We start from the raw sequence: 14994 nt of genomic DNA on the forward strand, positions 1-14994 counted from the left end.
CAAGCTTGAACACATTATTTCTTGTTCTATCCTGGTTGCTGATCCTAAGAATTTTGTTTACAACCCCTTTGTTATAACCCTTATACCACTTAAAGACTTCTATCAGGTCTCCTCTTAACCTACGTCTCTCTAAAGAATGTAGATTTAACAGCTTCAACCTCGCCTGGTAAGGAATACTCCTCATCCCCTGTATTCTTTTAGTCATCCTCCTCTGTACTGATTCTAATAGACCTATATCTTACCTGTAATGTGGGGACCAGAACTGTACAGCGTAGTCGAGATGAGGTCTGACCAGCGCCAAGTATAACTTTAATATCACTTCCGGCCTTCTACTTTTAACACTCCTAAAAGTGAATCCTAGTACCCTATTTGCCCTGTTTCTGGCCTCTATGCATTGTTTTCCTAGACGGAGTTAAAAGCTAACTATAACTCCTAAATCTTTCTCGTACCCTGTACCTACTAGAGTTTCGTTGTTTAATGTGTACCTACTGTGAAACTGATGCTTATGGCACTCCGCTGGTTACGTCAGTCCAGCTGGATGCTTTTTCATTTATTACTACTCTTTGTTTACGGTTGTCTCGCCACTTTTCTACCCATCTTAGCACGCGGCCTTGACACAAGGCATTTTAGATTTATAAAGGTATTGTCAGGAGTGGGATTTGAACCCACGCCCGGAAGACCGGACTGCGACCTGAACGCAGCGCCTTGGACCGCTCGGCCATCCTGACTGCGGGAGATACGAGTAAATGTTGGAATGCCAAGAACATCTGGTGTTCCCAGGCGGTCACCCATCCAAGTACTACCCGGACCCAACGTTGCTTAACTTCGCTGATCGGACGAGAAGCGGTGTGGTCGTTTAAAAGGAGGAACAGTCTGGAGATCCTGGCTGCTCAGATTTGTAGGCTTTGAAAAAAGTCGTGGTGAGAGAACACAGGCCTATTGAGTCACGTTATAAGTCTTGTCTTACTGGCTCGTATTGAAAACATTTCCACTTCTGATCTCAACAACTTCTAACATCCTCTGCTGGAAGTTACTGTAGATTTCAAGGGAGTTTTTAATGAAATAGTACATTATAATGCTTATATATATATATATATATATATATATATATATATATATATATATATATATATATATATATATATATATATATATATATATATATATATATATATATATATATTCTTTTAATGGCGTTTTTTTTTATTTGTTAATATGTTAGAGTGGCTAGTGTTGCTGGTTTTGTTGGTGGTGGTGATGACGATGTGGATGATGATGATGATGATGATGATGTGCCTATCCCGTGAATTGCTGCTACGTATTATTATTATTATTATTATTATTATTATTATTATTATTATTATTATTATTATTATTATTATTATTATTACTATTATTATCATCATCATAATCACCCTAAACACTACCTTCCCTCCAGTGCACGAAGCCTGGAAATACAACACTGCTCATGGTAACAGAATCAATACTTCGACCTTGACTTGAAAACACTTGAACAAGGGAAGCATCGCCGCGAAGACATGGCGCTCACTCAAGGTCACCAGAGGGATCATGACAAAATACACGATGGAAAAATGCCTTCCACTTATAAAGAACATCCACGCACGCCCTCCCCATACAGGTGATTCTCCAGACGCTATTCATTCAGCCAGTCAGTCACTTCATTAATCTCTCCATTAGTGTTGCAGGCCGGTCAACACAGGGACGTATGGACGAATGACACACACACACACACTCATATACACACAGCCTTACTTTAGATTTCTTTATTCATTTCGTTAAGTTGTCCAATCTATATGTAAATGTTCACTGCTGCCTCCGTAATAAGCAGTTTATCGTTGTTATTATTGCTATTTTTACACACACACACACCCCACACCACACACACACACACACACACACACACACACACACACACACACAGAGAGAGAGAGAGAGAGAGAGAGAGAGAGAGAGAGAGAGAGAGAGAGAGAGAGTTTACTACATATTCATGACTTATGTGTCTCTTTGTGTTATCGAAAATCACCCGATAACTGTTGCATATTTGTGTGTATTCGTGTGTGTGTGTGTGTGTGTGTGTGTGTGTGTGTGTGTGTGTGTGTGTGTTTCTTCATTAACTTCTTGAACATTCGCGGTCTAAGATCTAATTATCAATCTGTAGAACACCACCTCTCCTCTTCTAAACCTAATTTTCTTTTCTTCACACAAATTCAGGTGTCTGAGGCAACTGACAGTAGCCCCTTTTCTGTTCCCTCCTACTTTCTCTATCCTCATTTTCGATCCAAAGCTGGATGTTGCGCTTATGTGCGCAATGGCTTAACCTGCTCTCGTTCCCACGCTCTTGAATCTTCCGAGTTTTCCACCATCTGGCTACGACTACAGAGTCACTCTCAAACTAAATTTATCTGTGCTGTATACCTCTAACCTAACTTCTCTGACTATAAGAAATTCTTTGACTACTTAACTTCCAAAGTGGAGCACATTCTGACCCTCTTCCCTTTGGCAGAGATCTCCATTCTTGGAGACTTCAATGTTCACCACCAGCTTTGGCTTTCCTCTCCCTTCACTGACCATCCTGGTGAACTAGCCTACAACTTTGCTATCCTCCACGACCTATAGCAACTGGTGCAACACCCTACTCGTATTCCTGACCGTCTTGGAGATACGCCCAACATTCTTGACCTTTTCCTGACCTCTAATCCTTCTGCTTATGCTGTCACCCTTTCTTCTTCGTTGGGCTCCTCCAATCACAATCTCATATCTTTATCTTGTCCTATCGCTCCAATCCCTCCTCAGGATCCCCTAAGCGAAGGTGCCTCTGGCGTTTTGCCTCTGTTAGTTGGAGGACCTGAGGAGGTATTTTGCTGCGTTTCCTTGGAATGACTACTGCTTCCGTGTCAGAGACCCGTCTTTGTGTGCTGAGCGCATAACAGAGGTGATAGTGTCTGGCATGGAGGCGTACATTCCTCACTCTTTTTTCTCGACCTAAACCTTCCAAACCTTGGTTTAACACAGTCTGTTCTCGTGTTATACATGATAGAAAGGTGGCCCACCAAAAATATTTAGGCCTTCCATCACCAGAATCTCATGCACTTTATATTTCTGCCCGGAACCATGCTAAGTCTGTTCTCCGGCTAGCGAAAAACTCCTTCATTAACAGAAAATGTCAAAACTTTTCAAGATCTAACTCCCCTCGCGACATCTGGCATCAAGCCAAAAATATCTCCAATAACTTTGCTTCTTCTTTCCCTTCTCTACTTCAACCAGATGGCACCACTGCTATCACATCTATTTCTAAAGCTGAACTCTACGCTCAGACCTTTACTAAAAACTCTACCTTGGACGATTCAAGGCTTGTTCCTCCCTCTCCTCCACCCTCTGACTACTTCATGCCACCTATTAAAATTTTTCGCAATGATGTTTTCCATGCCCCTGCTGGCCTAAACCCTCGGAAGGCTTACGGACCTGAGACCGCAGAGATTACTTTTTATTAGAGTGAGAAGAACATAAATATTATATACGAATCTTTAATTATATAAGTTTTCTTAACTAATATATTTTTTTGATAAATGAATTTAATTAAAATAAATGCATATAATATATATATATATATATATATATATATATATATATATATATATATATATATATATATATATATATATATAATATATATATATATATATATATATATATATATATATATATATATATATATATATATATATATATATATATATATATATTCATAAATGCTGAGAGAAATACACATTCTCATCATATAAACTTCAAATGTCACTTTAATATTTTCGTCCTCTTATATTAATTAGTCTTTCCTATGTATCACTTTCTTTCATTTATTTTTTCTTTCGTTTTCTTATTTGTACTACTTTGTTTCTTAAGCATTTTTATTTGATTTTTAATCTGTTTTTATGTTAATATAGTGCCTGACTTAAAAGGGTAGCTTTGATAGAGCTAATTATGTATTTCTTATACCTATATTATTTATAGCGAATTTACACAGCTTCTTTAAAGATCAAAACTTTATGTGCGTTATACACTAACAAATAATATTCTCAAAGATAAGCTAACTAAGCTAATGGGCTCATACCTCGTAAATGAAAGCTTCAACCTTTCTCTTTTTAATGACCTTTCCAGTTTTTACCTATTATTTTTCTGTACTTTACTAACAGGTATCTTTTTCATTTATTTCTTCTCCTTCTTGGTTTGGGGCTTGACTCGGGCTGGAACTAAATCTTTTATCATTTATTCCTCTCATTGCAACTAAATTATGCCCGTATCTAACTGAAGCTGCAATTAAATATTTTCTAATTCAAGCTCTAGCATCTACTATCTTAATTCTCTCTCTCTCTCTCTCTCTCTCTCTCTCTCTCTCTCTCTCTCTCTCTCTCTCTCTCTCTCTCTCTCTCTCTCTCTCTCTCTCTCTCTCTCTCTCTCTCTCTCTCTCTCTCTCTCTCTCTCTCTCTCTCTCTCTCTCTCTCTCTCTCTCTCTCTCTCTCTCTCTCTCTATATATATATATATATATATATATATATATATATATATATATATATATATATATATATATATATACTCGAATGACTTTTCTTATTCTTTAATTAGTATATCTTTACTTTTAAAATTATGAGCAGGTCCGTTACATTTTTTGCTTCAGCTCCGTTACATTTTTGGCTTCCCCAAGTTATTGAAGGATTGTCTTGACCTCAAGCTTTTATTCTCTTAACAATAAAAAAAAATTACTCCTTTGTTTTTAATTCCCTATTTAAGCTACTCTTCTAACTTAGTAACCTTAATTACTTTAGCAGCACATAATTCTTCTTTAATTGGAGCCTTAGGTGGCTTAAATGTTACAAAACTACGTAAACTTATCGCCTTCTCTTCAGTTAACCTTATCTTAATACTTATTGTTATATCAATCAGTGATATAATATGACTCATTTACTTTATCTTCTCCTTTATTTCAGGCTCTGTGAATATTCTACTCTTTATTACTCAGTCTTCATCAATTTCCGTTATAACAATTGAAAACAAAAGGAAGATTGCCCTAAAACTTTTTTTTTTTTACCAATAAATTTCTTATCTTTAGGTCTTCCTCCCTTTTCAGGATTTACACCTAAATGAATTATAATTCAACTACTCTCTTCTAAAATAATAATTTTCTCTCTTTTAGTTCTTCTTTCTTATAAGTCTTATTACTCTTTATTTCTATCTACGTCTCTTTTTCCCAATAATGCCATTATCTTTTCCTTCATTTACCACTTCCATTAAAATTAAACCATTGGTAACATTTTCTCCTATCTTAATCTTTGTTACTTTCATTAATATGTTTGGAATATGTTTTCCTATTCCATATTTAGCCTAGAATTGTAAGTTATATTAAACTAAAGGTCTTCAAAGCCAGAAAAAAAAATAAATAAAAAAATAAAAAAAAAATATATATACCATAATAATATATATATATATATATATATATATATATATATATATATATATATATATATATATATATATATATATATATATATATATATATATATATTATATATATTATGGTATATATATATATATATACCATAATATATATATATATATATATATATATATATATATATATATATATATATATATATATATATATATATATATATATATATATATATATATATATATATATATATATATATATATATATATATATATATATTTTAAAATCCTAAATTCCAGTGTTTTCACACATCTTTAGATTTGCAATCTAATATTACTTATATTTTACTATAGAACCTAATAAGAAAGTTTTTACCTTGTTTTTCGATTAGCAATGTAACGCCTGCACTTCTCAGCCATCTTATTATGCAACGATGATTCTTTTCTACAAATCATAAAGACATTGGTACACTATTTCATTTTAGGAGCATGGTCTGGTATAGTAGGAACCTCGTTAAGTATAATTATTGGACCCGAATCAGGTCAGCCAGGCACATTTATCGGCAACGATCAAATTTACAATGATGTAGTTACCGCCCATGCCTTTGTTATAACCTTCTTCATAGTTACACCAATTATAACTGGAGGATTTGGTAATTGACTAGTCTCTCTTATATAAGGAGCCCCTGATATAGAGTTCCCTCGTATAAATAACATAAGATTCTGACTTTTGCCTCCTTCTTTAACTCTTCTTCTAATAAGAGGTATAGTGGAAAGAGGAGCTGGTACAGGTTGAACTGTTTAGCCTCCTCTAGCAGCAGCTATTGCCCATGCAGGAGCATCAGTTGATCTTGGTATTTGTTCTCTTCACCTTGCTGGTGTGTCCTCAATTCTTGGAGCAGTTAGTTTTATAACAACTGTAATTAACATACGATCCTTTGGAATAAGAATAAATCAAATACCTTTGTTTGTATGAACTGTTTTTATTACTGCCATTCTCTTACTTTCATCCTTACCTGTATCAGCAGGAGCAATCACTATGATTTCAACTAACCGAAATCTTAATACATCTTTCTTTGACCCCGCTGGAGGTGGTGATCCTGTTTTATATCAATATTTATTTTGATTTTTTGGTCACCCTGAAGTTTATATTCTCATTTTACCAGCCTTTGGAGTAATTTCCCATATTATAAGACAAGAGTTCAGGAAAAAAGAATCATTGGGTGCATTAGGTATGATCTGTGCTATAATGGCTACTGGAATTTTAAGATTTATCCTCTGAGCTCACCATATATTTACAGTAGGTATAGTCGTTGATACACGAGCTTACTTCACATCAGCCACAACAATTACTGCTGTTCCTACAGGTATTAAAATTTTCAGATGACTTAGAACCCTACTTGGAACACAAATTAACTATAGTCCCTCGATATTATGAGCTTTAGGTTTTATTTTTTTTATTTACTGTTGGAGGTTTAACAAGTGTTGTCGTGGCAAATTCATCAATTGATGTTACTGTTCATGATACTTATTACGTTGTAGCTCATTTTCATTATGTTTTATCTATAGGAGCTGTACTCGGTATTTTTGCAGGCATTGCACATTGATTCCACCTTTTTCAAGGTTTACCACTTAACCCTAAATTAATAAGAATCCACTTTACTGTCATATTCATCGGTGTAAATATCACTTTCTTCCCTCAACATTTCATAGCACTTAACGGAATACCTCCACGTTACTCTGATTACCCGCCGATATTTCATGGAAGAAACCTGTGGAAGAAACAATACTTCATGTTGCCTACGCAACAATATCCCATGGAAGAAACAATATTTCATGTTGCCTACGCAACATGAAATATTGTTTCTTCCAAAGGATCTATAGTATATCTCGTTGCTATATTAATTTTTATAATTATTATTTGAGAAGCTTTAATTTCTAATCGTCCTGTTCTATTCCTCTCCCCTTTCCTGCCTCTTCAGTTGAATGAAACCACTCACACCCACCCGCTGATCACTCTTATATAGAAATTCCACTTACTACTAACTTCTAAAATGGCAGAAAGATGTATAGGATTTAAGCTCCTACAAAGAAGATTTATTTATCTTCTTTTAGAAAATACATTTCTTAATGGCAACATGAACTTTTCTAGGCCTTCAAGACGGAGCTTCCCCTTTAATGGAACAATTCATCTTTATCCATGATCACATTATAGTTGTTCTTATTATAATCATTACCTTTGTGGGATATATATTAGCATCACTTCTCAGAAACTCTCTTATTAATCGATTTATACTAGAACATCAAACTATTGAATTATTTTGATTTTCATTGCTCTCCCTTCTCTGCGACTTTTATACCTTCTTGATGAAGTTAATAATCCTTCCATTTATCTTAAAACTGTCAGTCATCAATATTGAAGTTATGAATACTCTGACTTTCTTAATGTAGAATTTCTTTCATATATAACTCCTACTAACGAACTAGACTTTTCTAGATTTCGTCTCTTACATGTAGATAATTGAACTGTTCTTCCAATAAATACACAAATATGTATTGTAATCACAGCAGCGGATGTCATTCACTCTTGAACTGTCCCAGCTTTAGGTGTAAAAGCAGACGCTATTCCTGGTTGACTTAATCAAACTAGATTTATAATATCTCGTCCAGAATTATTTTATGGTCAATGTTCAGAACTTTGTGGTGCTAATCATAGATTTATACCTATTGTGATTGAAAGTGTAAACACAATTTTTCCTAAATTGAATTTCTTCATATTCTGACTCACCCGATGACTGAAAGTAAGTGTAGGTCTTTTAAACCTGTTATAGTATTGCGCCTACTTCAGGTGACAAGAAATTACTTAAATTTTAATATTAAATTATCATGTTAAAGTTATCTCCTAAGATATTTCTTAATGCCTAAAATAGCTCCTTTGCTTCGACTTTTATCTTTATTTCTCTTTTTTTTTTCTGTTATCATTAATTATTTTCATATCCTTAATTTTTTTTTTCTATACCTTTTGAAAAAAAATATTTTAAGATCACTGAGCCTTATCTAATCCTACAATCCTCTTGAAAATTAGAGCTAATTTGTTCTCAATTTTTTTACCTTCTTCAAGAATCTTCAACTTTTTATTAAACTGAATTTCCACTTTTGTAGGGCTCCTATTTATTCCTTACCTTTATTGAGCTTCTCCTTCACGATGATCTCTATGCTGAAGTGAAATTATTTTTACTTTACACAAAGAATTTAAAACTATTTTAACTTCTTATTCTTTAGGTTCAACTATATTTTTCGTTGCTTTGTTTTCTTTAGTTCTTTATAATATTTTTAAGGTTTACTGCCTTACATTTTTACAAGATCTAGACACACAGCAATAACCTTAGCACTTTCATTGCCTTCATGAGTAACTTTAATACTTAGAGGTTGAGTTAACCACACTCAACATATATTCGCTCATTTAGTTCCTCAAGGAACTCCTTCTGTCCTTGTATCATTTATAGTTTTAATTGAAACTATCAGAAACATTACTCGACCCGGGACTTTAGCTGTACGATTACCAGCTAATATAATTGCAGACCATCTTCTTTTAACCTTATTAGCTAATACTGGACCATCTATAACATCCTCATTTCTTTTATCTATTCTTATTTTTTTTTCTCAACTTTTATTATTAACCTTAGAATGAGCTGTTGCAATTATTCAATCCAATGTTTTTGCTGTCTGACGAACTCCTTACACCAGAGAAATTAACTAATGACATCATCTCACGGTTTTTACCCTTACCATTTAGAAGATATAAGACCACGGCCTTTAACTGGTTCTATTACGGTAATAATATTAACTATATGTTTAGTTAAATGACATAACATAATTTTTTTGTTATTAAGACTTGTTGCTATTCTCCTTACCATATATCAAAGGTGACATGATGTTACTAGAGAGGGTACATTCCAAGGACTACATACCTCTGTAGTAGAAAAAGGCTTACGATGGAGAATTATTTTATTTATTGCCTCAGAAATATTATTCTTTTTTTTTCTTTTTTTTCATTTTCCTGAGCTTTTTTTTTTCATAGTAGATTAGCCCCAACGATTGAAATTGGGATAAACTGACCTCCTTACGGTATTCAACCTTTCAACCCATTTGAAATTTCCTTATCAAACACTACTATTCTTTTGTCTTGAGGAGCTACCGTAACTTGAGTTCATCATGCTATTATAGAATCTAGTCATAGGCAAGCCATTCAAAGACTAGGCCTTACAATTGTTTTAGGATTTTATTTTACTCTTCTTCAAGCTTTCAAGTATTTTTGAGGCTCCTTTCACTATTGTTGACTCCGCGTTTGGCTCTACTTTTTTTTTTTTTTTTTTTGTAGCTACAGGCTTTCATGGTCTTCATGTAATTATTGGAACCTCATTTCTACTTATTATTATTATTATTATTATTATTCTTTTTTTTTTGTGTCAATATTTTTGTCACTTTTCTTATAATCATCATGTTGGATTCGAAGCAGCCGCATCATACTGACACTTTGCTGAGGTACTTTGATTATTCCTTTACGTCTTTATTTACTGATGAGGAGGCCATTTTTTTTTTTTTTTTTTTAATATATAAAGTATATCCAATCAGAAAGTCTAGAACGCCTACAAAAAATAATTCTTACAATACTTTTTATTTGTTTATTTTTACTAACTTTAATTATTTGTTATATTGTTATAACCTTAGTATCCCAAATGAAAAAAAAATATTAACCGAGAAAAAAATTCTTTTGAATGTGGATTTAATCCTAAAGGGTCAGCTTCGATTTTTTTTTTTCTAATTGCTGTATTTTTTTTTTTTTTATATAGAGATTACATTACTTTTACCTTCAGCATCATTTTTTCTTTTAACATTACTGAAGTATTTTCTTGATTGTTTTTTTTTTTTTTTTTATGTAGAAAGGATACTGGCCAAGGGCAACAAAAATCTAATAAAAAAAATGCCCACTGAAATGCCAGTCCCATAAAAGGGTCAAAGCAGTGGTCAAAAATTGGTGGATAAGTGTCTTGAAACCTCCCTCTTGAAGGAATTCAAGTCATAGGAAGGTAGAAATACAGAAGAAGGCAGGGAGTTCCAGAGTTTACCAGAGAAAGGGATGAATGATTGAGAATACTGGTTAACTTTTGTGTTAGAGAGGTGGACAGAATAGGGGTGAGAGAAAGAAGAAAGTCTTGTGCAGCGAGGCCGCGGGAGGAGGGGAGGCATGCAGTTAGCAAGATCAGAAGAGCAGTTAGCATGAAAATAGCGGTAGAAGACAGCTAGAGATGCAACATTACGGCGGTGAGAGAGAGGCTGAAGACAGTCAGTTAGAGGAGAGGAGTTGATGAGACGCAAAGCTTTTGATTCCACCCTGTCTAGAAGAGCAGTATGAGTGGATTCCCCCCAGACATGTGGAGCATACTCCATACATGGATGGATATGGCCCTTGTACAGAGTTAGCAGCTGGGGGGGGGGGTGAAAAAAAACTGGCGGAGACGTCTCAGAACACCTAACTTCATAGAAGCTGTTTTAGCTAGAGATGAGATGAGAAGTTTCCAGTTCAGATTATAAGTAAAGGACAGACCGAGGATGTTGAGTATTTTTTTTTTTTTCTCTCTCTCTCCTCGGGCTTCTCATTGGAGGTTCGCTTCCCTTAAATTTTCCTCCGGCAGAAGTTTCCCTCCGAGGCTGGTGAAGTATGCGTTCTGAGTGCCTTCCAGTTCTTTATTCAGTGGCGGGCTTCCTCATGACGGCACACCACGCCGCGCCTGCTGAGTGACTCTGACAACACCCTGTCCAGGAGCGATTCCTGCGTGGTAATGGTCTGCACTTGAACTTTAAAAACACTCTAAATCATCGCCTTCACTCGCCCTTAAACACACACACACACACACACACACACACACACATTTTTTATACAATATTTTTATTTGAGTGCCTTCTTGGCGTGCAGGTGTGGACGTGGAGAGGTGATGAAGGAGGAGGAGGAGAAGGGAGGAGAGCAATAACAACAAAAACAGCAACAACAAAGAAAATGACTACATTACTTACAAAATCCTGTCTTTACAAACATACAAACCAGTACACTGCTTCTCCATCTTATCCTGTGTTCCTGTGGGTGTGTGCGCGTACCTAAGCGCGAAAAACAAAAACGTAGCACCCTCATTACAACATTAACCTTCACACGCCTCAACATCACCTAATCACCAACCCGTGTGACCCTCGTGGACTGGAGGTGCTGGCGGCGCGTGAGTGTGGCCAGCAGTAGTATTTACCTTAGTCCTTGAGCGCCCTGCGGAGATGTCACGGACTCTCGGTTGTGGTTCCTGGAGGACAACGTACACACCGTGAGGTTTGGGTACGAAGGCGTTGATCAGGGGGACGAAGAGGTGAGATCGCATGGTGGCGTGGGGATGTAAACACAGCGCTGCGCACTGGCCAGGGATCATTCACGGCATTTAAAGCTTCCACATGCCGCAAAATTTTTCGTCAACTTAATTTTCTTTCGTTTGCCTTCGATGTGTTCAGGTTTTCTTAGGTGTTTACTATGTCGTGTTTCAGAAAAGCACTTTAGTTTAGTCAGGAAGCAACAGCCACACCTACGCTGGCAGCAGTGCCCACGTCCACGGTGCTCACAACAGAGTGGCTGGCGGCGGGAGTGTAAAGGGCAGTGGGGCAGCTGAATCTCTCCCAGCCGGGGCTTATTAATTATGAAGACTCAAGGTTATTCTGGAAAGAGAACACCTTGACGCGAGCTGCACCCATCCCCAGAGTACACAGCGAACCATTCATCTTGGCGTGTGAGGATGTGTGCTTAATTCTTCACCTTGTATGAGTGCGCCTTCAATGTTTTCATCCCCAGAATACACAGCCAGCTTTTGAAGGTAGCTTTGGAGGTTTTCAGAGGGCGCACGTGAGGATAAGCGCTCATTCCTTCACACAAGACAATGTACGAGTGCATCTCCCGGAAGTCAGTGATTTATGTAATATCTCAAGGCTTCAGAATATACGGACAGCGATTCACGTTAGCTTTTGAGGTTTTCACGTTTACAGGAAGTATATGATATGATAAGCGCTCAGTCCTTCACATAAGACAGTTTATTAAGGCATCTCCCAAAAGCCAAAGATTCATGTAATGCTTCAAGGCTTCAGAAGGAACACTCGCTTCACAAAGGTATCGGTGCACACTCTATAATAAACATTTGGAGACCAGTGACGATACGTGTTGGGAAAGGAGTGCTGAGATGCCAGCCTTCATGTATAGGTAGAGATGTATTTCGACAGTCTCATTCCACACGTTTCGAATCACTATATAGAAGTACCCATACACTGATCCTTTCCATCTTGGCTGCGTAATCTGAATACAATACTACGGTCAATTCATAAGTGTCGATCATGCCGTGCACCGATAGTCTTTGGAGCGAGTGTGTGTGTGTGTGTGTGTGTGTGTGTGTGTGTGTGTGTGTGTGTGTGATTTGTCCCCCATTCCTTTATACTACAATTTACGAGGAGGACATCAGGAAGCAGAACGCTCATGCAATATTTTGAGGTTTTTAGAAGGTACGATGCAATTCTCCTTACCATAATATTTTACAAACACTCCTGGAGAGACTGAGAACAAAAAGGATAAATTGATGAACGAATGATACTGTTGCTTCTTCTTCTCAGAAAGTACAAAGCGTGTTTTGATGTTTTTGTAATCCTGCTTCCTATAATACAGTTCACACTCCTGGAAAGAGAAATCATTAAAAGGATAATTTGATGGACGGGAATGTTACTGATGACTGACTACACCCGAGTTTTAGATCCATAACTGTAAGATCCTGATAACGCCACTTCTAGGTTCCAGTCAACACACACACACACACACACACACACACCACACACCCCGTGTGTAAGACAACGACGAGCTGCTGTGAATTAATAAAGAAATATTACTGTTAAAGGTAAAAATCAGGCTATTTGTCAGGTGTGCAATTTTACTACAGCTCTCACTTTCGTGTCACCAACCCATGATTTGAAACGGCCTGCGCTTCTACACGAGCTGTTTTCTAAGGCCGCACAGATGATCAGTTGGGCTCCCAAGGATGTTTTTCCTATTGATGGTACAGAATACTGGTTGAACTATCATTAGAATTACGACAACTCTCTTGAAAACCTCAATAACTTCCACTAGGGCCTCATAGAAACTAATCAGGAAATGTCTGAATCAGGAAATGTTTGGAAATGTGACCCCTGTGTTGCTGCAAATGCTAAAATGCTTCCAACTGTGTTTCGCATTAGTTAAGATCGAAGCTTCAAACCGACGCTCCAAGTTTACGTTAGACTTTCCCGTTGAAGCAGTGACAGTTCTCTCCCACAGTCCACTCTGGTTACTTGCCAAGTGAAGCCTTAACTCTGACTGCTATAACTTTTTCTCAGCTTATTACAGTCTGGCATAAGTTTAGACACCGATTTTAAAGACAAGACTCACATGAAAAAGGTACCATTCAATATCTAGTAAGGCTTTCTAGTATCTGTAGCTTAATTTTTGATGAGTAAAACTTTCTAGTGAAAATAAATGTACAACTCCTACAGGTGTCAGAGGATTAAGACGATAAGGGCTTCCTGAATTGCACACTACAAGCCCTTTACATTTGAGAGCGTGTGGCAGGAACAAACTCATTCGGGCCTCACCGTCACGTCCTGAGTATCCTCGTATTAATTCACCTTTACGAAATTTCTCCACGTATTCATTAAAACTTGATGAGGTAATTAGCAGAAGAGGGTGTGCGCTACGTGGCCTTGAATTGGAAACAACGTCCAACGACACGCAATGGAAACGATACACGCCACACATAGAGATAGATATAGATAAACAAATAGAAAGACAGATAGATAGAAAGACATAGGTAGACATAGATAGATAGGCTGATATAGATAGATAGATCTCGAGAAACAGATCAACAGATACGCAGAAAAAAAAGATAGATAAGCAGAATAATTATATAAAATAAATAGAAAGTGATAGAAAAATACTTACTAATATTTTCTTGACAAACACGTGAAAGCTTTAACATCACATAACCTTTTAAAACATGATAAATATTACATTCATGACCAAACACAATATACACTTCACCTCCATTAATCGGAGAGAGAGAGAGAGAGAGAGAGAGAGAGAGAGAGAGAGAGAGAGAGAGAGAGAGAGAGAGAGAGAGAGAGAGAGAGAGAGACCAAACTGGCAATGGTGTTGAAAGCAAATATGGGATACGGTAACCATGAAACAGTGAGCCGCGGCCCTCAGGACCAGCCGTGACCCGCCCCTACACCACTCAGTAAATCGATAAGCCTCATTAAGACGACGAGGAGGAGGCGGAGTCAGTACCCGTCGTCCCCTTTCAATCGTCCTCTCCATTGTCAATTCCGAGATCCCTTATCTTGGAGTTAGTGAGACTCGGAAGTGTTTTATCCCCGTAATAAGAACGTAAGGGAAGGTGCAAGGGGTCGCTAACTGGAAAGTCAAC

The 14994-nt window shown here is 36.6% G+C and overlaps 1 protein-coding gene, 1 non-coding gene and 3 pseudogenes across 2 annotated transcripts in view; 2 read left to right on the forward strand and 3 right to left on the reverse strand.

Annotated features, from left to right (window-relative positions):
- The window catches only part of LOC135097952 (uncharacterized), a 152321-nt gene that overhangs the window by 37942 nt on the left and 99385 nt on the right, over window positions 1-14994 (reverse strand). The window lies entirely within an intron of this gene.
- Window positions 645-728, reverse strand: Trnal-cag (transfer RNA leucine (anticodon CAG)). The gene has a single exon. It is a non-coding gene; the product is annotated as a tRNA-Leu (tRNA).
- Window positions 756-878, reverse strand: LOC135097957 (5S ribosomal RNA; annotated as a pseudogene).
- Window positions 4260-6590, forward strand: LOC135097922 (cytochrome c oxidase subunit 1-like; annotated as a pseudogene).
- LOC135097935 (cytochrome c oxidase subunit 3-like) lies at window positions 9224-10045 on the forward strand (annotated as a pseudogene).

This window comes from Scylla paramamosain, unplaced genomic scaffold, assembly GCF_035594125.1.
Source record: "Scylla paramamosain isolate STU-SP2022 unplaced genomic scaffold, ASM3559412v1 Contig37, whole genome shotgun sequence".
Classification (NCBI taxonomy): Eukaryota; Metazoa; Arthropoda; class Malacostraca; order Decapoda; family Portunidae; genus Scylla; species Scylla paramamosain.